The following is a 26953-nucleotide window of genomic DNA, read 5'->3' as shown; positions in this document are numbered from 1 at the left end:
TATCATCTTTACAATCAGCTAGAATTCATTTCTTTAGTCAGCCAGAGTGGCACAGAGATACTACAATTTATAAATCAGCACAACAGAGAATAAAAACAACCTCCAAAATGTTCCAGCAGCTGAGCCTCTGTCAGCACAGGGCTCAGGACTTCGGATTTCCAGCTCAGAGCCTGACAAAGGGGTCACCAACCTCCAAAATTAAGAATCCTGTTAAGCAGAACTGACCAAACGAGCTGCAAAATATCTACCTGTCAACCATGGAAAGCCCTGAAGGGAATAATTTGACTCCAGCAAACATTTTGATAGGACTCTGGAGAATTGAGGTCTTTTTTTCGAATTGCAGATGGAATCAATGACATATGGCAATCAGCAACCACACTAGATAGTGAATGATGATCATCCTTCCTCATAAGTAGACCAGGACAGCTATAATGGTTTAAGTGATAAAGACCATGTATAAGTTCAGTGACAGCAGCAATTGTCCACACCTGACATTCCACACTTGATGATTCTAACATAGGTAAATATAAGTTGTGTTCCAATCACTGGAGAAAGATGTGATTCTTGTCTTGGATACTGTCTGTAGAGAGCTGTGTATGAATGTAATTTATTGTGCGTATGAGCAAAAATGTAAATCTTGGAAAGACAAGGGAAGAAGGGGTGAAGCAAGGAGAAAAGCTCATCTATGGTAATGCTGGTCTGTATTTTATGTGGGCTGAACTAAACACAATCAGGCAGTCACCGAGTACAACTTCAAGAACACATAATGTGAAGACGATTTGTTTAAAAAATGGTTAAAAATGTTCATATTTTTCACACAAACCACTCAATAAACAGATCAAATCAGGCAAGTCAACAGAAATGACTCCCTGAGCTTATTATCATCTGTACTCCGAAATTCATCATAATACTGCATCTTACAAATAAAAAGTCCATACGAAATTGTTTTACAAAGATATATCTTTGGGTGCACACTGCATGAAGGCAAAAAAATGTGCTAAAAACCAACCTTGCAACCGCACAACAATCACTACAGGTAGGTACAGAATACAATAAAAACACATCTTAAATAAAACATTATATACATTAAATACGTTATAACCTTTTCTGTCATTCCCCAGGCAAACATTTCAGTGCATATTTGAAGCACTAGCTATATCGATATAAAGAATTTACAGATACATTTGTACAGTAACATGAACTGCTGGTGCCCTGATGACACATCTACTCCATCCTTGGTTAAATACTGTTTATAAAAACTGTACATTTTAGTCTTAAAAAAAACATATGTATTTATAATAACACAACATGTATTGTCACTGCATAATGAGGTGAAAAAAATGGATCAAGAGCTGTTGACAGCATTGCAATTTCAGCGATCTTTGCTGACTCCAAGCAATTATAGAGCTGCCAAAATACACACTGTATGGCATATCAGTACCATGTTTCTTGTGCGGGTCTTGTACTCTGAAGGAAAAATGAGTGAAGAATTAGTGTGATTCTTTTCCCTAATTATCCTTAATTTTGCCACTGCTGTCATCAAAAATGTACTGTGCAATTTATTTTTCCCATCAAGTACCCAGGTTAAGTACAAACCTTTTAAGTGGCATTTAGAACTTCTAACTTAGAGACAGCAAGCTCACTGGTACTTTGTGGTAAAAAAAATAAGCTCTAGAGACAATGAGGAATGGCATTTTAGCAAAAAAAAATGTTGGTGACAATTTGACAGTACCTTAAATGGAATACATATCAGAAAGCTTTATACAGTGCACTTTTAAATTTTGAAAGAGGAACCATACTGTTTTGAAAGCATTAAAATGAAAGATCACAAAATCAGAAGTTATATTTACACTGTACAAACATTATACGTACCAGCTGAATAAGTGCATCCAAGAATCTCATTTTTGTAGCTGTCTAAAAGATGGATTGTGTATGAGAGAAGAGTCAGCATTTTGCAGCCAGTTTTTCATATTTTTTCAAATGTGAATAGAGCAACAGCTTCTTCACTGCAGTTCTCAAAGTGCAATTCCTCTGTCTGCATACTTCTGCTCACCTTCCCACAATTCTTTGTGATTGTCTCTGCAGGAGTCCATATTAGTCCTCTTTAAAGCCGAAATGCAGGTTTCCTGAATAAGTCAGTTCACAACAAAACTCTCCAATGAATTCATGCAGACTATGTGCATTCCTAATTGCTCCACAAAACTCTTGATCCAATCATCCTGAAAAATTAATGATTTTAGTGTACAGCACAGTGTCCCATGACAGGAAAAAATAGCAAGCTTATAGATTTCAGAAATTGTATACGTTTAATGTTACATTCCACTCTAACAATAATAGGATAAATGTAAAAACGACAACCAGACTTGCAGTTATATATCTGGGTGTCGCAAAGTGCTCTGCAGTCAATGAAGCACTTCTGAAATGCAGCAGCCAATTTGCGCACAGCAAGCTCCACATACAACAATGTAATAATTACCAGATGACCTGTTTTTGTAATATGAATTGAGGGATAAATATTGGCCAGAACACCAGGGAGAATTCCCCTGTTCTTCTTTGAAATTGTACCATGGGATCCTTTATGCCCACCTGTGGGGACAGATTGGGCCTTGGTTTAATTTAATAATAAGAAGAACTAGGAACAGGAGTAGGCCATCTGGCCCCTCGAGCCTGCTCCGCCATTTAATGAGATCATGGCTGATCTTTGTGGACTCAGCTCCACTCTCCAGCCCATACACCATATCCCCGAATCCCTTTATTCTTTAGAAAGGCATCTATCTTTTTCTTAAAAACGTTTAAAGGAGGAGCCTCAACTGCTTCACTGGGCAAGGAATTCCAGAGATTCACAACCCTTTGGGTGAAGAACTTCCTCCTACACTCCCTCCTAAATCTACTTCCCCTTATTTTGAGGCTATGCCCCGTAGTTCTGCTTTCCCCGACCAGTGGAAACAACCTGCCCGCATCTATCCTATCTAATTCCTTCATAATTTTATGTTTCAATAAGATCCCCCCGCATCCTTCTAAACTCCAATGAGTACAGTCCCAGTCTACTCAACCTCTCGTCATAATCTAATCCCCTCAACTCTGGGATCAACCTAGTGAATCTCCTCTGCACTCCCTCCAGTGCCAATAGGTCCTTTCTCAGGTAAGGAGACCAAAACTGAACACAATACTCCAGATGTGGCCTCACAACACCTTATACAATTGCAGCATAGCCTCCCTAGTCTTGAACTCCATCCCTCTAGCAATGAAAGACAAAACTCGATTAGCCTTCTTAATCACCTGTTGCACCTGCACACCAACATTTTGCGACTCGTGCACCAGCACACCCAGGTCCCTCTGCACAGCAGCATGTTTTAACATCTTACCGTTTAAATAATAATCCATTCTGCTGTTATTCCTCCCAAAATGGATAGCCTCACACTTGGCAACATTGAATTCCATCTGCCAGACCCTAGCCCATTCACCTAACCTATCCAAATCCTTCTGCAGACTTCCGGTATCCTCTGCCCTTTTTGCTTTACCACTCATCTTAGTGTCGTCTGCAAACTTTGCCACATTGCACTTGGTCCCCAACTCCAAATCGTCGATGTAAATTGTGAACAACTGCGGGCCCAACACTGATCCTTGAGGGACCCCACTAGTTACAGGTTGCCAACCAGAGAAACACCCATTTACTAGCTTGCCCAATACTGCCTCCTTAGTGATTACAATCATCTCAAGGTCCTCACCTATCATATCCTTATTTCCATCAGTCACTGGCATGTTATTTGTGTCCTCCACTGTGAAGACTGACCCAAAAAACCTGTTCAGCTCCTCAGCCATTTCCCCGTCTCCTATTATTAAATCTCCCTTCCCATCTTCCAAAGGACCAATATTTACCTTAGCCACTCTTTTTTGTCTTTTATATTTGTAGAAGCTTTTACTATCTGCTTTTATGTTCTGAGCCAGTTTACTTTCATAGTCTACCTTACTCTTCTTTTTGGCTTTTTTTTAGTAACTTTCTGTTGTCCCCTAAAGACTTCCCAGTCCTCTGGTCTCCAACTAATTTTTGACGCTTTGTATGTTTTTTCCTTCAATTTGATACTCTCCCTCACCTCCTTAGATATCCACGGTCAATTTTTCCCCTTTCTACCGTCTTTCTTTTTTGTCGGTATGAACCTTTTCTGAACACTGTGAAAGATCGCTCGGAAGGTTCTCCACTGTTCCTCAACTGCTTCACCATGAAGTCTTTGCTCCCAGTCTACCGTAGCTAGTTCTTCTCTCATCCCATTGTAATCGCCTTTGTTTAAGCACAAAACACTAGTGTTTGATTTTACCTCATCATCCTCCAACTGTATTTTAAATTCCGCCATATTGTGGTCGCTCCTTCACAGAGGATCCCGAACTATGAGATCATTAATGAATCCTGCCTCATTACACAGGACCAGATCTAGGACCGCTTGTTCCCTTGTAGGTTCCATTACATACTGTTCCAGGAAATTATCCCGGGCACATTCTAACAACTCCTCCTCAAGGCTGCCTTTACCAACCTGGTTAAACCAATCGATATGCAGATTAAAATCTCCCATGATAACCGCTGTACCATTTCTACATGCATCCGTTATTTCTTTGCTTATTGCCTGCCCTACCATCCTGTTACTATTTGGTGGCCTATAGACTACTCCTATCAGTGACCTTTTCGCCTTACTATTTCTGATTTCCACCCAAATTGATTCAACCTTGTCCTCCATAGCACCAATATCATCCCTTACTATTGCCTGGATGCCATCCTTAAACAACAAAGCTACACCACCGCCCTTACCGTCCATTCTATCCTTTATGGCTTTTTTAGTAGCTAATTATTATTAGTGTCACAAATAGGCTTACATGAACACTGCAATGAAGTTATTATGAAAATCCCCTAGTCGCCACACTATGGCGCCTGTTTGGGTTCACTGAGGGAGAATTCAGAATGTCCAATTCACCTAACAAGCACGTCTTATGGGACTTGTGGGAGGAAACCAGAGCAGCTGGAGGAAACCGAACCACCTGGAGGAAACCCACGGAGACACAGGGAGAACGTGCAGACTCCGCACAGACAGTGACCCAAGCCTGGAATCGAACCCGGGGCCCTGATGCTGTGCAGCAACAGTGTTAACCACTGTGCTAATGAAGGACAACACCACCGGCACTGCAGTGTTTTCTCAATAATGCACTGGAATAGCAACCTTGGTTTTTATACTCAAGTCCTGGAGTAGGACTTGAACCTGGAACGTTCTGTCTCAGAAGTGAAAATGCTACTCACTGAGCCACAGATTACAATAATTTTAACATAAATATTTCACATGAATATATTGACACAATTAAACTGAAAAGTTTAATAACTCCCATCCTGCAAAGGAACACTGTATGCATGTGAACTGTTCAATCCAAATGGTCTGGAACTGCTTTAGGGCTCAAGTCACAAGTCAACGCTTACATTTATTTATTCATCTTGTGTTAATTTCCGTCTCTCCTCCCACCATGATTATAGGCACGTTAACTTACAATCGCTTCTACCCAGCAGTTTTCCAATAACATTTCCTTGGTTCCAAAAATATACCCTGAGCTCTGTAGAGCCCAACATCACTGCCAACATCATGTTAAATAATTCCTCCAATGTCCAATTTTAACTGTCAACAACAAAGCTGTACTTTATCACGATTTAAACCAAAATTGCTATGTTATTGATTCGAGCACTTTGGAAAATCTGTTAAAGTTGTTTTCGGCTCCACAGAGTGGAAGAAAGTTCATTTAAGTGGCTAGAATATGGTGGTATATCTAGTTATAATTTACTGAAAAAGTCATTTTGCATTGGTTCTGAAATAAGCACGTCAGCTTAAACGAAAATACATGGAAGGAGGAAATAAATGCCAGAATACAAATTTCCTTGCAGAGACATTATAAATGAATGATAGATATGAAAATATTACATCTTCAGTATAGCAACATAATTTACTAATTTAGCTTCACCAATGTTGTTACAGTACATTTAATAACTTGTTTTAGTTCTATTTCCCTGAATTCACTTTTTTGCACTTACAATGACCAAGGTAGCCTTATTAAAGGCTACGAGAAAGATCAATCGTTTAATCTCAGGTCTTCATCAATACACAGGTTGATTTATTCTCTTGTATATGTGGTGCCCCTCCCTGATCATCCAGGAAAAACTAGGAACTCATTGCCTGGATAAATATTGACAGTATTATAATGGCCTTCTCCTCTTTAATGCTGAATTATGAAGCAGTTTCAGCTTTCCATCCATGAAGGTAATACTTTTAGAATACATCATTTTCTATTAATTGGTTTTATACCACACAGACATAGAATATATTTCATTGCCACAGTAAAATTACATGGTCAGTTTTCCTTGATCAATTAAGCATCTTGATAACCATGCTGTATCTCATCAAACCACAATCAGGCATTTTATTTGTGAGACATCTTGCTGTGTTAAGAGGATATTATGGACAACAGTACAGCATTAATTTTAATAAGGAGTGTTTAGGTGTTTGTTGATTTAATTTATTGTCAAAACAAAAACAGCCCATAAATCTTGATTTTGAAATGGCAAGTACTTCTAAAAACTGTCATCAAGATAATTTTGACTTGTAATAGTAAGTTAATTCTCTGCAAGATGGACAATTCAGGTTTTGTTGTCATTCCTAAAATGGGCTTCCATTGTAACTTTAAGCAGGTATCAATTGAAATACAGCAACGGTTTAGTTAGAAAGTTCCATGATAATCAGAAAAAATTAAGCTCAACAGACATTGCCCAGTAACAAGTGGGTTAGAAATCAAACAAAAATGGAAGAAATTCAGGTGCCATCTTTTACAGTTACCACAAAGCAATGAAACTGGTAAGATTTATGTGGGGAACAAAACACTAAAGGCCATATTATCCTCTGTGTGAAGCACAATTTAAAAAAATCTGAGTGATCTGAAACAAGGTAGGTGCAATACAGCAATAGGTTTTTCCTCGATTTTGTCACTACTTTCAAGTATTGCACCGCTGCAATAATATATTTACAAAAATTCCCTGAAATTTATATCCAATGTTAAATTAAGGAACTGAAGTTCTGTTGCACCATACATCCACTGCATGACAATTTAGCAAGTAATAGTAGTGAATTTACTACTTTGCAACCACAAGTAAAGGGTGTCAGTGAGTGTATGAATGAAGCCATTTATGCACCAAACAATTATGCAGCATCTTTATCAATAGTAAAGGATATTATTCCAATACGCAAATATCTGTCCATTACCAAAACGCAATGCACATCAAGACATATTTCCTGGGGAGCATGCATTTATTCTGAAGCAGTCAAATCATCTTGCTCCCAGAAAATACAAGTGATACAGTGCAACCATGGGCAATAATGCTTTTGTGCACAATCCCCATACCCAAACTGAGATTAGATGCAGCTTCTGGTGTCTGGACTGCTTGTGGCAGTGGAGAAACCTGCAATCTAATCCAGTGAAGCTAAACCTATCATAGTATGGATAATTTGTGCAATATTATACATGGATAGAGGCCTCATCACAGACTTGGAAGAGGGGTATAACCCAGGTGTGGAAATCCAGGAGGATAACATTGTGCAGGAACCACTAATAGATGAGCTGAGGAAGAAAAGTACAAGAGGAAATCAAGACCATTTCCCAGAACTTTGTGCGTTCTGACAGCTGCCACTATGTTCGGTACATTGATAAACTGGAAACTGCTAGTTGATTTTCCGGTTTAATTTTGCTGAAGAATTACATAGAATCATAGAAGTTTACAGCATGGAAACAGGCCCTTCGGCCCAACCAGTCCATGCCGCCCAGTTTTTACCATTAAGCTAGTCCCAGTTGCCCGCACTTGGCCCATAACCCTCTATACCCATCTTACCCATGCAACTATCTAAATGCTTTTTAAAAGACACAATTGTACCCACCTCTACTACTACCTCTGGCAGCACATTCCAGACACTCACTACCCTCTGAGTGAAGAAATTGCCCCTCTGGGCCCTTCTGAATCTCTCCCCTCTCACCTTAAACCTATGCCCTCTAGTTTTAGACTCCCCTACCTTTGGGAAAAGATGTTGACTATCTACCTTATCTATGCCCCTCATTATTTTATAGACCTCTATAAGATCACCCCTAAGCCTCCTACGCTCCAGGGAAAAAAGTCCCAGTCTATCCAGCCTCTCCTTATAACTCAAACCATCAAGTCCCGGTAACATCCTAGTAAATCTTTTCTGCACTCTTTCTAGTTTAATAATATCCTTTCTATAATAGGGTGACCAGAACTGCACACAGTATTCCAAGTATGGCCGTACCAATGTCTTGTACAACTTCAACAAGACGTCCCAACTCCTGTATTCAATGTTCTGACCAATGAAACCAAGCATGCCGAATGCCTTCTTCACCACCCTGTCCACCTGCGACTCCACCTTCAAGGAGCTATGAACCTGTACTCCTAGATCTCTTTGTTCTATAACTCTCCCCAACGCCATACCATTAACTGAGTAGGTCCTGGCCTGATTTGATCTGCCAAAATGCATCACCTCACATTTATCTAAATTAAACTCCATCTGCCATTCGTCGGCCCACTGACCTAATTGATCAAGATCCTGTTGCAATCCTAGATAACCTTCTTCACTATCCACTGTGCCACCAATCTTGGTGTCATCTGCAAACTTACTAACCATGCCTCCTAAATTCTCATCCAAATCATTAATATAAATCACAAATAACAGTGGACCCAGCACCGATCCCTGAGGCACACCACTGGTCACAGGCCTCCAGTTTGAAAAACAACCCTCTACAACCACCCTCTGTCTTCTGTCGTCCAGCCAATTTTGAATCCAATTGGCAACCTCACCCTGGATCCCGTGAGCTTTAACCTTCTGCAACAACCTACCATGTGGTACCTTGTCAAAGGCTTTGCTAAAGTCCATGTAGACAACGTCTACTGCACTGCCCTCATCTACCTTCTTGGTCACCCCCTCAAAAAACTCAATCAAATTTGTGAGACATGATTTTCCACGCACAAAGCCATGCTGACTGCCCCGAATCAGTCCTTGCCTCTCTAAATGCTTGTAGATCCTGTCTCTCAGAATACCTTCTAGCAACTTACCTACTACAGACGTTAGGCTCACCGGTCTGTAGTTCCCAGGCTTTTCCCTGCTGCCCTTCTTAAACAAGGGCACAACATTCGCCACTCTCCAATCTTCAGGCACCTCACCTGTGGCTGCTGATGATTCAAATATCTCTGTTAGGGGACCCGCAATTTCCTCCCTAGCCTCCCACAACATCCTGGGATACATTTCATCAGGTCCCGGGGATTTATCTACCTTGATGCGCTTTAAGACTTCCAGCACCTCCTCCTCTGTAATATGCACACTTCTCAAGACATCACTATTTATTTCCCTTAGTTTCCTAACATCCATGCCTTTCTCCACTGTGAATACCGATGAGAAATATTCATTCAGGATCTCACCCAACTCTTGTGGCTCTGCACATAGATGTCCTTGTTGATCCTTAAGAGGCCCTACTCTGTCCCTAGTTACTCTTTTTCCCTTTATGCATCTGTAGAAGCTCTTTGGATTCTCCTTTGCATTATTTGCCAAAGCAATTTCATGTCCCCTTTTTGCCCTCCTGATATTTTCAGTTTGGTCTCTGTTTGAAAAAATAGCTTCCTGTACAAAGAGATATAATTCTATTCAGTGAAAAAGTGCACGTGCTGTTAATCTATCCTGTTTTTTCTTTGGTATTTGTGTCTTGTGGTTCATATATTTATCAATGTCACCTTTACACATGTTTTGCTGCAGAAGGTGTAATAGTGGTGGCTTGTTGCTGAGCCAATTCAGGAGTTACCTGTGATTCAGAAGACCCAGTCTTTGTATCTTGGAATAACTCTGATAGGTCTACCAGAAATGTCAGAAATATTGATGTGGATTCATTACTCTGAGGCAATGCATGGAGCTTTTTATTTTGCCGGTGGCGCAGAATGGCTGAAATTATGAGCCTCAATATTTAAAAGAGGGCTCTTCAAATCCCTCTTACTTAATAACCATTAGTAGAGAGATTTGTGGATCCCATCTCAATGTCAACACCTGCCTCTCTCACCATTGGAGCCCAACTACTAATGGGCTCCATGATTCTGGTTCCTGCATATTGTCACAAGGACAGAAGTTTACATCTACAACATCCAGTAGCTAGAATCACTACACAAGACCTGAGAGCTGTGTTGAAGGGAAAGGCATAAGTGTTGAAAGGAAAGGCTGTAAAGATGCAAATGAAGTAATGAAGTATCATTTTGGGGTGAGGAGAAAGAAGGATTCCAGAACTGGAAAATGGCTATTTTATTTGTTTTTGGGGGGGGGGGGGGGGGGCACAGAGAGGGAGGAAGCGCGAGTACAAATTAAAGGGGGGAAGAGTACTAGATCAAGCTGAGGTGTTTCTTTAAAAAAAAAAATTTAGAGTACCCAATTCATTTTTTCCAATTAAGGGGCAATTCAGCATGACCAATCCACCTATCCTGCACATCTTTGGGTTGTGGGGGCGAAACCCATGCAAACACGGGGAGAATGTGCAAACTCCACACGGACATTGACCCAGAGCTGGGATTGAACCTGGGACCTTGATGCCGTGAGACAGCAGTGCTAGCCACTGCACCATCGTGCTGCCCCAACAATACCAATTTAAATGACAGGAGTTACAGCTTTAACTGGGGGAGGTGAGGAATTCCACTTGCAATTTAAAAAAACAAGTTCAAATTTGAATTAGGTTTGAAGGGGAAGAGGAGTTCCAGGTTAAATGGAGAGCGAGAGTAGTGCTTGTATGCTTTGAGAGGAGTGAAGGAGAAAAAATTGTCCTGATTTAAGGGCAGGGAATTACATTGTATACAGTAGGATTGATTTTAATAAAAATTACAATGCTGCAGATCTGAAATCCACACAGGAAGTGCTCTGCAGGCCAAAGAGAAAATGCTGGAAAATCTCAGCAGGTCTGGCAGCATCTGTAGGGAGAGAAATGAGCTAACGTTTCGAGTCCAGGTGACCCCTTTGTCATCTGGACAAGGGTCAGCTGGACTCGAAACGTTAGGTCTTTTCTCTCCATACAGATGCTTCCAGACCTGCTGAGATATGGTTTCAGATTCCAGCATCCACAGTAATTTGCTGTTATCAAGTGCTCAGCAGGTCTGGCAGTATCTGTGGAGTGAGAACAGATTTAAAGTTTCAAGTCCAATATGACTCTTCTTCAGAACTCGGCTTCTTCATAACTTCAGATTGATTTTAATTCCACATTCCTAGTGGAAACTTGGCAAATGGGCAGCTAAAAATCAGCACGTACCTTACCCACTCAGATCCTGACTATTTTCAATATTACCCTGCAGGATTTTGCAAGCAGATGAGATGCTCACCTGAAGCAAATGTGGTCCAATTAGATCAAAGTAATCCTGGTGCAATTTAACAGGGGCATGAGCAGGGATGCCACTGTGACACTTTGAACATTGATCCATAACTTGGTGCAATTGACATGGAGCTTTGCCAGACTTCTACCCTGAATTCTTAATGACTGACATCTCTACTCAGCCTACAATGCCAGTAACATTATGCAGCCCCATCTTCATTACTAAACAATGTCCATCTGAGTTTCTGCATGATCCAAGCGTGGGTAATGATGTTTGGTGCTGTACCATGAAGCATTAGATTCCCCACGCTCTGTAAAGAGAGCAGATGGGACATTATTAGCACTCAAGTATAAATTTTCAATACATTTACTACGGAACTTGTGTACAGTGTTCGGACACACTCCTGCAACAGGAGAACACAAGATGAAGACAGTACATACCTTGGAGAAAGTGATCCTCCAACATTTTGTAAATCTTCACCTTCTACAGCCACACTCTGTGTTATTGCCACCATATAGGTGTAGTTAAAGGCTGCTGCTGGAATTGGAGTCCCGCTGTCTTTGTTACCCTTCTGTTGAGTGCAAATTTTGCCTTTAAATATAAGAGCAGTTGAATTCAGAAATATTTGGAACCATGCAAGGTTTTCCCAGCAGTACATCCACTGCCGTTCCGGTAGTGTATTGCAATTTGCAATGGCTCATTTTAAATTGGACTAAATTCTTCTGATCATTGTGTGACTACAGATGTTTTCATCCCAAGTACAAGCAGACCTCTGCAGCAGGAATCAAATTATAAGCTGGTTAATGTCAAGGCCATTGATTCCATAATTGCCACGAATCATCAAAATCACAATTAACAGCTTATTTGATTTAAAATTATTTATTTTTAAAATTATTATTTTTTTTATAAATTTAGAGTACCCAATTTCTTTTCCAATTGGGGGCAATTTAGCATGGCCAATCCACCTACCCTGCACATGTTTGGGTTGTGTGTGTGTGTGGGGAGGGGGGAGGGGGGGGGAAAGAGGGGGGGGGGAGGAGGGGGGGGGGGGGGAAAGAGGAGAGACCCACACAGACACGGGGAGAATGTGCAAACTCCAAACGGACAGTGACCCGGGCCGGGATCGAACATAGGTCCACGGTGCCATGAGACAGCAGTGCTAACCACTGCACCACCGTGCCATTGATTGAAAATTCTCTCAGGAACTTGTTCAGCTCTCTTAAAAAGCTGTATTGACTTCAAGGTTGCCACATTTCTTGGCAGTACATCTCAAATGGCAATGACTGAAAATAAATATTTTTGGGTATATAAGAGGGAGGCGATGTAGTTTTAGTACTGTTGTAAGGGTGATGCAAGAGTGTAGGCGTGGTTGGGAATAGGTGTGAAGTTATTTACGAGGGCACATGTCTGTCTAATGGGAGTTACGATTTGGAGTATGGTCACATTTTGCGGCTATTTTTAGAATGTGAAAGTATTGGAATAGTGGTAACAGAGGTTGAGATCATTGAGGATGAGGGTTGCTTAGAGTGGGAGTATTAGAAAGTAGTTCTTCGTGAATACAAATAACTAATGGGGTCTATGGGGTATTGCTGTAAAAGGTGTGACAGGCATGTCTGTGCTTATGAAAGAGAACTGGATATAGGGCCAGATTCTCCGATTCCGAGGATGTGTGGAGGATCTGTGGCGTTTTACGTGGAAACAATCGGCGGCGCCCCACATTGATCCTGTGACCAATGAGGGGCTAGCAGCCGCGCCACATAAAACTCCTGGCCTCCATGAAATAAACGTCCAGAGAATGGCCGGGTCTGTGCCCGCGCATGGTGACGACCTGCAGTAGTCGCGTCGTAAAACATGGCGCCGGCTGTGTGCGGATCCGACCTGCCAGACAGTGTCCCCTGGCCACCCCCCACCTGTCCCCCCCAGCCATCGTGGAAGACCCCTGGCCATCAGAATGGCACTCGCCTCCCCCGCCCGACTGCGGCGGCACTGGACACAGTTCGCAGCCGCCACGCCGCATCAGGGACGGAGCATCAGGGGAGGGCTTTCAGGAGATTCGCTGAGGCCGTCCCAACAGCGTGCGGTGCGCGCCACAATTTCAGAGGGGGCGGTGCATACAAAACCGGTGTCAAACAGGCGCTGCCCCCGATTTCAGCGTCAAAAGGGATTCTCCGCCCGATCAACGATTACGAAATCTGTGTCGGGGAACGAAGAATCCTGCCCATAATTTTTGAGCACATACAGCACCTTTTAAAATTCTTTCATAAGATGTGAGCACTGTAGCAAGTGCATTTGTTGCCCATCCCATTTTACTTTTCAGGATTTAATGCAATGTAAAAAAAAAAATCATTCAGTTCATCGTACCTGTGCCAGCTCATTGAAAGAGGTACACAACACGCCTTACCCCTTGCCATAGCCCTGAAAATCTTTCCTGTTCAAATATTTATCAAAATCTTTGCTACGTTATTACTGAATCTGCTTCCACCACCCTCTCAGGCAGTGCATTCCAGAGCATCATAATTCACTGCATAAAATAATCCCCCTCGTCTGTCCTGCTAAGAGGATAACTAGGGAAAATGTAGGGCTCATTAGGAACTAGGGGGGGGGGGGGGATCTGTGGGTGGACCAGAGGATATTTGTAGGGTGTTAAATGAATATTTCACATCTGTCTTCACCCAAGAGAATGAGGAGGCAGATATGGAACTCGGGGAGTGGGACTGCGAGGTTATTGAGCAAGTTGTCAAAGGGAGGGACATGGTATTGGTGGTGTTGGCAGGCTTTAAAATGGAGAAATCTCCAAGTCCAAACGAATTGTGTCCCAGGTTGCTGTGGGAGGCGAGGGAGGAGATTGCAGAGGCTTTGATCCAAATTTTTAATTCTTTCTGGCCATTGGAGAGGTTCCAGAGGACTGGAGAACTGCAAATGTGGTCCCACTATTTCAGAAAGGCTGTAGGGATAAGCCAGGCATCTACAGGCCAGTGAGTCTCATGTCAGTGGTGGGGAAACTAATGGAGAAAATTCTGAAGGAGTGAATCTATCTCCACTTGGAGAGGCACGGTTTAATCAGGAATAGTCAGCATGGCTTTGTCAGAGGGAGGTCAAGCCAAACAAATTTGATTGAATTTTTTGAGCACGTGACTAAATGTGTAGATGAGGGTAGTGCAGTTGATGTGGTTTACATGGATTTCAGCAAAGCATTTGAGAAGGTCCCACATGAGAGACTTATGATGAAGGTACATGCACATGGGATTCAGGGGAACTTGATAAGGTGGATTCAAAGCTGGCTGACCTGTAGGAAACAGAGGGTGATGACCGACGGCTGCTTTAGTGACTGGAAGCCAGTGTCAGTGGCATACCACAGAGATCTGTGCTGGGTTCCCTATTATTCGTCATTTATATAAATTTTTAGATGACTATGTTGGGGATAGGATCAGTAAGTTTGCAGATGACACAAAGATAGGCCAGGTGGTTAACAGTGAGGCTGAGAGTCTTGGGTACAGGATGATATAAATGGGATGCTCAAATGGGCAGAAAAGTGGCAGATGGAATTTAAGGTGTTACACCTGAAAAGGAGCAATTTGACAAAGAAATATTCAATGAATGGCACTACACTGGGAAGTCCTGAGGAACTAAGAGACCTTGGCGTGTTTGTAAATAGATCTCCGAAGGCAGAAGAGCAGATTAATAGGGTGGTGAAAAAGGCATATGGTACACTTGCCTTTATCAATAGTGGTGTAGATTACAAAAGCAAGGAACTCCTGTTGTAGTTAGATAGAACATTGGTGAGGCCACAGTGCAGTACTGTGTGCAGTTCTGGTCGCCACATTATAGGAAGGATGTGATTATACTGGAGCGGGTGCAGAGGCGTTTCACCGGGCTGCTGCCTGGGATGGAACATCTTAGTTATGAAGAGAGGTTGGAAAGGCTTGGGTTGTTTTCACTGGAGTAGTGAAGACTGAGGCCCGACCTGATCGAGGTGCACAAGATTATGAGGAGCATGGACAGGGAGGATAGGGAACAGCTATTTCCCTTAGTTGAAGGGTCGGTTACGAGGGGACACAAGTTCAAGGTGAGGGGTGGGAGATTCAGGGGGGATTTGAGGAAAACCCTTTTTACCCAGAGGATGGTAACGGTCTGGAACGCACTGCCTGGGAGGGTGGTAGAGGTGAGTTGACTTACAGCCTTTAAAAAGTACCTGGATGAGCACTTGGCACTTAACATTCAAGGCTATGGGCCAAGTGCTGGCAAATGGGATTACGATTGGCAGATCAGGTTCTTTCATGCAGCGGTGCAGACTTGTAGGACCTTTTCTGCACTGTATTTTTCTGTGATTCTTATACCCCTTTTCATCAACCCACTTGTCAGTGAAATGAGTTTCTCCTTATTTACTCTATCAAAACCTTTCAAATTTTTGAACACCTCTATTAAATGTCTCTTCAAACTTCGTAAATCAAAGGAGAACAAATGCAGCTTCTCTCGTCCCTCCACATAACTCCTCATCCCTGGTACTATTCTAGTAACTGCGTCCTCCAAGATTCTCACATCAACCCTATATTCTGCTGCTCAGAACTGAACACAATAATCTTGCTGTAGTCAAACTTGCAGATCCTAAGCTTTGACGTTCACTATATAAACATGACTCCCTTACTATCTCCCTCTCCTCCTTTAATACAGATATTCCGTAACACCAAGCTTTTGATCATCTGCCCTAATATCCCTGATGTGGCTTACTGTTAAATTTTGATAGGTGATGCCCCTATGAAGTGCGTTGGGACATTTTACTACATCTAAAGGTTCTATATAAATGCAAGTTGTTGTTTATATAGGTTAATAAAAGTGCTACTGGAGATCACAAGTAATGGATGTAGCATACAGTTTCTGAAACACTTTTCCATCACTTTGTGTATGTATTATACTTGTCTCCCAAATGTTTAGTTTATTAGAACTACCTTGCTTGTATTCTATGTCTCTATTTATAATGCCCTAGGGTCATGTCATAATCCACTGCACAGAATTTACAGGGTGGGAATGATTGTCTTCCTCGTGTCCCTTGCGGAGTACGAGCTCCCTTGTTAAGGGGGTAAGCTCTATCAATATTGTATACAAGGTTGGCCAGTTCAGCACTGACTGTTAAGACCCAGTTGGGATCTACCAGCTGTGTATTTAAAATTGTAAATAAACCAATGTTTCTTTGTTGCAGCTCAGTGTGGACTCCCCGTGTTTTCATAAAACTGCCGATGAGGAGTAAACTGGTTTCCAGTCGACGCTGCAGCCCTGTCGGTTGAGCCACCTCCCTGACTCGGTGGATCCAGGTTGAAACCTCTTTCTTTTGCCACGCCTCTGTTCAGGCAATCGGGCGTGTTTGATGCTGGGGTCTAGAACTGGAATCAATACACAGACGGATGAGGTATTTCTTTCGTGCGAATAACATCACGAAGAACGACCACCTGACTGTGATTTCGCTGACCGCTTTTGGCGCCCATACAAGATAAATCAAAGTCTTATGTACCCGGTGGCAATGCCCACACCTTCGATCAACTATTGACGTTTGTAGGTCTGCATTTCAACCCGCCGCCGCCCATTATTGCTCAGCAGTATTGTTTCAACACGGTGGAAAGATCACCGGGTGAGTCGGTCACCGAGTTTGTGACCCAGCCAAGACAAATTGCTGAATTCTGTGAATATGGTACTGCTTTATCGGAGATGCTGCAAGATCGTCTGGTCTGTGGCATAAACGTGGAGATGCAGCAAAAACGCTTGACTGAACTGTAGCCATCTGGGATGCCCACTTTCAGCATATAAAATGGACACTCGCAGAGCATACAGGGAAAAATGGACAATGTAAAGTAACAAGCAGGCACAGAGCCTGAATGTGTATTTAGAAGACAGACTGCAGACAGAACCAAAACTCTTGGCCGATTTGCACATTGATGGCCCATCTCTGGTAAACTAAAGACTAGTGCTCAGGTAGCCGATACCGTCCCAGACATTCCGGCTCCACTACCTCAGCAAGAAGATACAAACAAGACAAGGCCGACAGCCACGCCCAGCCATCAAGGCACCCGCCCCTTTATTGGCTCAGATCGATGGTGGTGATCGAGAAGCTGCCCAATTGATTGGGACCAAGTTTAAGGCCCGCCTAAAAGTGCGCAAAGCCCCCCCCCGAGTATAACCCCGCTATGTGTTCGCTCTCTTGGATTCGGCTCTCAACTGGAGAGATCCCTCCACCTGCACCACCAGAAGCAAGTTCAAGTTCAACGCTCGCTACCAGACGGACGACCATAGCTACACTCCTGCTACCTCTTCAAACCCAACAGGCTCAGATCCGAACAACGGCCACTGTTCCTCTGATCTAAGCGGGTATCCGAAGTTAAGTACAGGTGTTAGTGACATAGTTTAGCCTGTAGTGTTATTGAGCATGAGTAAACCATACTGTGTGTAAATAAAGTACCATTGACTTTGAACTAACTGGTGTATTGGCTCTTTGATCGATATTCGGTTGAACCTTGTGGTGGTATCAAGAAATACCTGGCGACTCCGAAAAGCATATTCATAATTAAGATGAAGAAAGGCGACCTTATTAACCACCATCTTTATAGCCACTAAAAGATAGCAACAGAACACTCTCTGAATCTGCAGTAAGCGCTACAGCTCTCCTTATCCCGTGAGAGCATTGAGCATGGCTGCAGGAACTACAGGGGATGGAGGTGAGTGCCCTAAGGCATGGTCCGTCCCACGCAGCTCACCCCACCTAGACAGACCATAGAGACTCTGGCCTATGGTCATAAGAACCGGCGCCTCGAATACATGATGTTCCGCCTGTATCAAACAGAGTCCAGCATCATCCTCTTCACTCATGACCGTCGGGAGCTCCTTTGGACCTTGTGGGGGGGGGGGGATGTCATAACCCACCGCATGGGTCTTACAAGGTGGGGATGATTGTCTTCCCCATATCCCTTGCGGAGTATGAGGTCCCTTGTTGAGAAGGCGGGGAAGCTCTTTCTATATTGGAAATAAGGTCGACCAGTTCAGTACCGACCATTGAGACCCGGTTGGGATCTACGGTAACTGAGTATTATAGCCTTGCAAATAAACCTACATTTCTTTTTACAACTCATAAAAAGTCCTGTATATATTTTTTTTAAGTTTCTCAACTTTTCCTGTCACCAAAGTAGCTGATAATATCAATCCCAGCTCCCAGGATCAGAGTCAGGAATATGATAATAGGTGGTTTTATCATGGATAGATGGAGAAAGGCACTGATAGCAAAAACTGTCAAATAGTTCAGTGAGGGTGCAACGCACAGATACCTGGGGTGGGAGCAAGAATGGTTAGCGGTCCGAGGGTGGAGGGGAAGCAGCAAGCAGGAAAGCTCAGAAAATTACCACTGGAGGAAGGAGAAAAGGAATCTGCATTGAGCACCAATGGGAAGGGAGGGATGAAGGTAGTCAATGTGCAATGCCCCACCCTTGCTGCCCCAAATAACTGGCCAAGGAAATGCTTTGTCAAAGGCACAGGGAAGCCCACCACCACTGCAATAAAATCACATAAATTCAGCGTGTGATCACAGTCAAAAAATTGCACAGCTGCAACAAGTGTGCATGTGGACGTGTCAGTTTGTCATGTTGGATTGGGAGCGCCGGAGAAATGTCAGAAACTCAGGTTGACATAACAGTTTAGGCAGCTGGAGGGCCATCCAGCAACAGACCTGACAGCTTGAAGCAGATGACACTGTAGAACAGTGCTTCCCAAACATTTTCCCACAGTGACCCCATTTTGATGTTAAGTAATGGGTTAAGAGACATTGCAATTAGTTGTCTCATTTATGTTAAGTATCCATTAATTGACACTGATATGTAAAGGGGCTTCAGGTGGCCTCTGTCAGGTGGCGTGTTGTTAAGAGTTTTGTGCAGAGGCTGTGGAAGTTAAATAAATGGTGTTTGGTGAAAAGGAACAAGAACTTTAGACTCTTCATTTCACAGCAACTAAAACGTCTAACAATGGTAGCAGAGGATGGTTGCTGTGCAAATGTGATGGTTTGAAAGATACAACTTTTCCTGATCAAACCAAGGAGTGAGTGAGAAGGAAAAAAATAATTAAATACATGGCTGAACCCAGGATAAGGATGGCTGGATATGACTATCCTCCCTTATTTTCTGAAAGGGAATCGTACGACCAATGGAGAAGTGCAGTAGTTATGTGGACTTAAGTAACTGCTTTGGGAAAGAGAAAACAAGGTATGGCATTGGCTCTTTCTCTACCATATGGCAGTAAAATCCAAAACAAAGTGCTTTCTGAGCTGGAATTGGAAGAGTTAGACTCAGAAGAAGGCAGCACGGTAGCATTGTGAATAGCACAATTGTTTCACAGCGCCAGGGTCCCAGGTTCGATTCCGGCTTGGGTCTCTGTCTGTGCGGAGTCTGCACATCCTCTGCGTGGGTTTCCTCCGGGTGCTCCGGTTTCCTCCCACAGTCCAAAGATGTGCAGGTTAGGTGGTTTGGCCATGGTAAATTGCCCTTAGTGTCTAAAATTGCCCTTAGTGTTGGGTGGGGTTTACTGGGTTATGGGGAGAGGGTGGAGGTGTTGACCTTGGGTTGGGCGCTCTTTCCAAGAGCCGGTGCAGACTCGATGGGCCGAATGGCCTCCTTCTGCACTGTAAAATTCTATGAAAAAAAATCTATGGAGGCTTTATTACATTATATGGATAAGATTTATAAGAAAGATGACTTGTTAAGTGCGTATGAAGCATGGTCGGATTTTGATAAGTTCCGGAAAATGGAGGATATCTCCATGGAAGACTATATAATGGAATTTGGCAGACTATATAAAAGGCTGCAGAAACACAATCTGGAATTTCCACAGTCTGTGTTGGCCTTTAAATTACTTGACTGTGCTAGAGTGAGCAACATGGATAGGCTCCTGGTTTTGACAGGAGTTCAGTTTACTGATAAGGATACCTTATTCGAACAGATGACAAAAGCTTTACAAAAGTTTCTGGGGAAACATTCGATTCCGATGGCTCTGATGACCCAAATAGGTCAGCCTGCAATAAGGCAGAATATGGAAGATACACTAGTAACAGGATGGTGAAATCGTATGGCTACCGAACAGGGCTCAAGACTATAGACAGACGGAGACAAGGAAATTATGAAGACAGAAACCCAGTTAGAACCTACAATAGGAAGATGAATCCAAGAAATTCACGGGGCATGATAAATCGATGTTTTCGATGTGACTCTCAATACCATTATGCTTTCAACTGTCCAACTCGTTATGATAGAGTGTTTGAAGTGACACATGACACGGAAGAGTCAGAAGAGGAAAAAGATAGTGACCAGAAAGAAGGCATTGTCCTATTGACAAGCAGTTTTACACCGGTAATGAGGGTGTTGGTTTCAGAATCCTTCAACTGTGCTGTATTGGGCGTGGCTGCACATAGACTGTGTGTGGAATTGACTGGTTAAAATGTTACCTGGACTCCTTGAATGCTGAAAATCGTAACAAGGTTAAGGAATTTGAAAGTTCCACAAGTTTCAGGTTTGGGGATGATAATACTCTGAAGTCGCTGAAAAGAGTGGTGATCCCTTGCAATATTGCCGGAGTGAATCATTTCATTAGCACGGATGTTGTATCAAGTGAGATACCTTTGCTTCTGAGCAGACCATCGATGAAGATAGCACACATGAAACTGGATGTGGAACAGGATAAGGCAACAGTTTTTGGAAAGACGGTGGACTTACAATTTACACAGTTGGGACATTATTGTATTCCATTACTGACAAATAATATTGCAAGTAGAGTGGTTCAGGATGTTTTAATGGCAGTTGAAAATGGGACTTTAGCTGATAAAAAGCTTGTGGTATTAAAACTGCATAGGCAATTTGCACATCCGTTTCCTCGGAGGCTGAAAAATTTATTAAAGGATGCAGGGGTAAGGGATAACGACTATACTAAACTGATAGAACAGGTTAGTGACCGCTGTGAAGTTTGTAGGAAGTACAGAAGGACACCAGCATGACCGATAGTAACCATAGAAATCATGCTGTCATCGATGACATGCTTCGGAAAATTTTGGCAGATCGACCAAATTGCAGGCTAAATTCAGCTTTAGCATGGGCAGTACATGCAAAGAATTCATTGCAGATAGTTGGGGGCTATAGTCCTTATCAATTAGCATTTGGTAGAAATCCTAAAATTCCGTCCATTTTGGATAACCAGCCTCCAGCTTGGGAGGGGACTACAATTAGCTCGGGTTTTGCTGAACATTAAAATGCATTACATAGCAGTAGAAAAGCTTTCTTGGAAGCAGAAGTCTCTGAAAGAATTCACAGAGCTTTAAGACATAACGTACGGCCATGAGATGCCGTTTTTCAGCAAGGAGGCATGGTATACTATAAGACAGACAATTCTAATGAATGGAAAGGCCCAGGGATGATCATAGGCATAGATGGCAAAACAATTATTTTGCAACATGGTAATCAAACTGTTAGGGCCCATTCATCAAGGATAATGGGAACAGATTACAAATTTTCAAATTTAGACAGAGCAGACAGACATGACGAGGAACCAGAGTCATCTGGTACGCATGTGTTACAGAACTATGAGGACCAATTAACTGATATAGTCAGGGTTTCTGTGGAGGAACGCAACACTTCTGATGAATTAAAACAGGCCATTTTTCCGAAAGGGCAACTGCCAAAAGTTGGTACAAAAGTGACATACTTGCCTGAAGGGTCTAGTCAATGGGAGGATGCAACTGTTATTAGTAGAGCAGGGAAAGCCACTGGAAAGTATAAACATTGCTCGAATGTACAGCATTTCAGGGGAGGGAGTCAAGACAATGGATTTGGAAAACAAAGTTCAAAAATGGAGAGCACAGAAACGCAGTGCCAGTTCAGATAGTATATCGGATAGTGAACAGGTCCGCAGGAAAAGGTCGAGAACTATTGAAAGGACATCCCACAACAGAAGGGAAAGATCTGTAGCAGTACAGAACGAGATACCAGGCGGGGCGTAGTTTATCAAGGCGGGAGAGGGGACGAAGTTTGTCAAGATTTCGGAACATGAGTAAGACTATGAATACTAATAGGAGTAGAAGCCTACAGGCACGTGAGATTTTGGTGGCTTCAAATAAATTAGAAGAAAAAGTTATTAAAGAAGCTAAACAGCAAGAATTGCATTGTTGGAGTGAATTTGGGGTATACACGGAAGTACCGGATAGGGGACAAAGAGCTCTATCCCACAGATGGATTGGCACGGAAGAGTTTCTTCCGGATGGAACTTATAAGGCAAAGGCCAGGCTCGTGGCAAGGGGATTTGAAGAAAACTTAGAAGATCAGGATTTAAGGGTAGATTCACCTACAACAGGAAAGGTTACTTTAAAGATCTTCTTGGCTCTATTAGCCACAAAGGCATGGGAATGAAAATCTATAGATATAAAAGCTGCCTTTTTGCAGGGGCATCAGCTCCAGAGAGACATTTTTCTCCGTCCTCCTAAAGAAGTAGCTAACACAGAAGGGGTACTCTGGAAGTTGAACAAATGTGCATATGGATTAAATGATGCATCTAGAGTCTGGTATTTTTCAGTAAGGGCAGTTTTGTTACAGTTAGGCTGTTGCCAGTTGAAAGCAGATCCTGCAATGTTTTACTGGCACTATAAAGGAAATCTTTCTGGCATTTTTATGATGCATGTCGATGATTTTTTGTGGGGTGGGACTAGTGATTTTGAAGCTATTGTAATCTCTGGTTTGAGGAAAGAATTCAGGGTTGGAAGTCAGGCTTCCGGTGCATTTAAATATATTGGACTGGAAATTGGACAGACTAAGTTAAGGGCAACTTTACGTCAGCAATCGTATTTGGAAAGCATCACCCCAATAGCAATTAGTCGTGGCCGAATTTCACAAAAAGACACAATGGTTTCAAAGATAAAAAAAAGAGCAACTGCGAAGTTTAATTGGGCAACTGAACTGGTTAGGTCGACGTACTAGACCGGACGTGAGTTTTGATGTCTTAGAATTGAGTACAAAAATGAATGATCCCAAAGTGGAAGACATAATAAGAGCAAATAAAGCGTTGGCCAAACTAAAAATGCAGGAGTGTGTTTTGAAGTTCCCGGTTTTAGGTGACCGGAAGCACTTGAAACTCATTGTTTATAGTGATGTGTCCTACGCAAATTTATGTGATGGGGTTTCAAGCGCAGGAGGTTTTATAATTTTCCTTTTGGGGAACAATGGTAAATGTTGCCCACTTGTGTGGGAAACAAAGAAAATAAGGAGAGTGGTAAAAAGCACTTTGGCTGCTGAGACGTTAAGCCTTGTAGAGGCGGTGGATATGGCTTTTTATATAAATATGATTGACAGAAATTTGGGGATTAGGGTAATATACCTATTTAAAAAATATATATATTTATTATAATTGTTAACACAATTTTTCACCCTTACAAACAACCCCCCTCCCTCGTAACAAATAGAAAGAAAACGCACATAGCAAGACATATCATGGTAAAACGATATGTTACAGAACTTTGTACATTGGATTCCTCCCGTATATGCCAGTTTTCCAGATCCTTCATGTATTATCTTGCTCAAATACCCCCCAGACAGACCCCACCCCCCCCTCGCAAGACATCCCCCCCCCCCGGGTTGCTGCTGCTGACCGACCTTTATCTAACGCTCCGCGAGATAGTCTAGGAACGGTTGCCACCGCCTGTAGAACCCCTGCGCAGACCCTCTCAAGGCAAACTTTATCCTCTTCAACTTGATAAACCCTGCCATATCATTTATCCAGGCCTCCACGCTAGGGAGCTTCACCTTCTTCCACATTAGCAAGATCCTTCGCCGGGCTACTAGGGACGCAAAGGCCAGAATGCCGGCCTCTTTCGCCTACTGCACTCCCGGCTCGTCCACTGCTCCAAATATTGCTAGCCCCCAGCTTGGCTTGACCCGAGCTTTCACCACCTTAGATATTGTTCCCGTCACTCCCCTCCAGAACCCCTCCAGTGCCGGGCATGACCAAAACATATGGACATGGTTCGCCGGACTTCCTGAGCACCTCCCACATCTGTCCTCTACCCCAAAGAACCTACTCAGCCTTGCCCGGGTCATGTGCGCTCTGTGAACCACCTTAAATTGTATCAGGCTAAGCCTGGCACACAAGGAAGAGGAATTAACCCGACCTAGGGCATCAGCCCATAGCCCCTCCTTAATCTCCTCCCCCAGCTCCTCCTCCCATTTACCCCTCAGCTCCTCCACCAGCGCCTCCCCCTCTTCTTTCATCTCCTGGTATATTGCCGACACCTTGCCCTCTCCAACCCATACGCCCAAGATCACCCTGTCTTGAATTTCCTGTGCCGGGAGCAACGGGAATTCCCTCACCTGCCACCTCACAAACGCCCTCGCCTGCATGTATCTGAAAGCATTTCCCAGGGGTAGCCCAAACTTCTCCTCTAGTGCCCCTAGGCTCGCAAACGTCCCATCAATGAACAGGTCCCCCATTCTTCTAATCCCCGCCCGATGCCAGCTCTGAAACCCCCCGTCCATCCTCCCCGGGACAAACCGATGGTTACCCCGATCAAGGGCCACACCGAGGCTCCCATTGCACTCCTGTGCTGTCTCCACTGGCCCCAGATCTTTAGCGTTGCCGCCACCACCAGACTCGTGGTGTACCTTGTCGGCGAGATCGGCAGCAGTGCCGTCACCAGCGCCCCCAGGCTCGTTCCTTTGCAGGACCCCATCTCCAACCTCTTCCATGCCGCCCCCTCTCCCTCCATCACCCACTTACGGATCATCGTCACATTTGCTGCCCAGTAGTAGCTCCCCAGATTTGGCAGCGCCAACCCTCCTCGGTCCCTACTGCGCTCCAGAAACCCTCTCCTTACCCTCGGGGTCTTATTCGCCCACACAAACCCCATAATGCTCCTGCCTACCCTCTTAAAAAAGGCCTTGGTGATCACGATGGGAAGGCACTGAAACACACAAAGAAACCTCGGGAGGTCCACCATTTTGACCGACTGCACTCTACCCGCTAGCGAGAGCGGCAACATGTCCCATCTTTTGAAGTCCTCCTCCATCTGCTCCACCAGCCTCGTCAGATTCAGTTTATGTAGGGCCCCCCAACTCCTAGCTATTTGGGTCCCCAGGTACCGAAAGCTCCTTTCCGCCCTCCTCAGCGGTAGATCGTCTATCCTCCTTTCTTGGTCTCCTGCCTGTACTACAAAGAGCTCACTCTTCCCTACATTAAGCTTATAGCCCGAAAAATCCCCAAATTCCCTTAGAGTCTGCATGACCTCCACCATCCCCTCCATTGGATCCGCCACATACAGCAACAGGTCATCTGCATAAAGCGCCACTCGATGCTCCTCTCCCCCTCGAACCACCCCCCCTCCATTTCCTAGACACCCTTAATGACATGGCCAAGGGTTCAATTGCTGATGCAAACAACAGGGGGGACAGGGGGCACCTCTGCCTCGTCCCACGGTACAGACGGAAATACTCTGACCTCCGCCGATTCGTAACCACACTCGCCACCGGGGCTCTGTAAAGGAACTTAACCCAACTAATAAATCCTCCCCCGAACCCAAACCTACGCAGCACTTCCCAGAGGTACTCCCACTCTACTCGGTCAAAGGCCTTCTCCGCACCCATAGCTGCCACTATCTCCGCCTCTCCCTCCACCGATGGCATCATTATCACATTTAGGAGCCGCCGCACATTGGTGTTTAGCTGCCTGCCCTTTACAAATCCCGTCTGGTCCTCGTGAATTACCCCCGGGACACAGTCCTCGATCCTCGTAGCCAGCACTTTTGCCAGCAACTTAGCATCCACGTTGAGGAGCGAGATCGGCCTGTACGACCCACATTGTAGTGGGTCCTTGTCCCGCTTCAGGATCAAAGACATTGTCGCCTCCGACATTGTTGGGGGCAGGGTCCCTCCCTCGCCTCATTAAAGTCGTCACTAGCAGCGGGGCCAACAGGTCTACGTACTTACTGTAGAACTCAACCGGGAACCCGTCCGGTCCCGTGGCCTTCCCTGCCTGCATACTCCCCAGACCTTTGCTCAGCTCCTCCAACCCAATTTGTGCCCCCAAACCAGCCACCTCCTGCTCCTCCACCCCCGGGAACCTCAGTTGGTCCAGGAATCGTCTCATCCCCTCGCTGGGGGCTTGGATCTGTACAGCTCCTCATAGAAGGCCTTGAATGCCTCATTGACTTTCGTCGCACTCCGCACCGTAGCTCCCCTTCCATCCTTGACTCCACCTATTTCCTCGCTGCCATCCTCTTACGGAGCTGGTGTGCCAGCATCCGACTCGCCTTCTCCCCATACTCGTACGTCACCCCTGCACTTTCCTCCACTGTGCCTCTGCCTTCCCTGTGGTCAACAGGTCAAACTCCGTCTGGAGACGTCGTCTTTCCCTAAGTAATCCCTCTTCAGGGGCCTCTGCGTATCTCCTGTCCACTCTTAAAATCTCCCCCACTAACCTCTCCCTTTCCATGCCCTCTATCTACTTCCTATGAGCCCTGATGGAGATTAGCTCTCCCCTGAT

General features: G+C 44.0%; 1 protein-coding gene across 5 annotated transcripts in view; it reads right to left on the bottom strand.

Moving 5' to 3' along the window:
• Nucleotides 1–684: 684 nt before the first annotated feature.
• Nucleotides 685–26953, bottom strand: part of ahdc1 (AT hook, DNA binding motif, containing 1) — a 296855-nt gene continuing 270586 nt past the window's right edge. For 4 of the 5 annotated variants that reach the window (XR_011940848.1, XR_011940849.1, XR_011940850.1 and 1 more), the window contains 2 exons: nt 1873–2219; nt 685–1467 (listed from right to left, as the gene is read on the bottom strand). The gene's annotated coding sequence lies outside the window, so the exon portion shown is untranslated. Of the gene's footprint in view, nt 2220–26953 lie in introns of all 5 variants that reach the window. The other variant, XM_072500577.1, reaches the window with a different exon arrangement.

The sequence above is a fragment of the Scyliorhinus torazame genome, chromosome 1 (assembly GCF_047496885.1).
Source record: "Scyliorhinus torazame isolate Kashiwa2021f chromosome 1, sScyTor2.1, whole genome shotgun sequence".
Classification (NCBI taxonomy): Eukaryota; Metazoa; Chordata; class Chondrichthyes; order Carcharhiniformes; family Scyliorhinidae; genus Scyliorhinus; species Scyliorhinus torazame.
The sequence above is the reverse complement of the archived record's forward strand: the minus strand, read 5'-3'. Positions and strand labels throughout refer to the sequence as shown.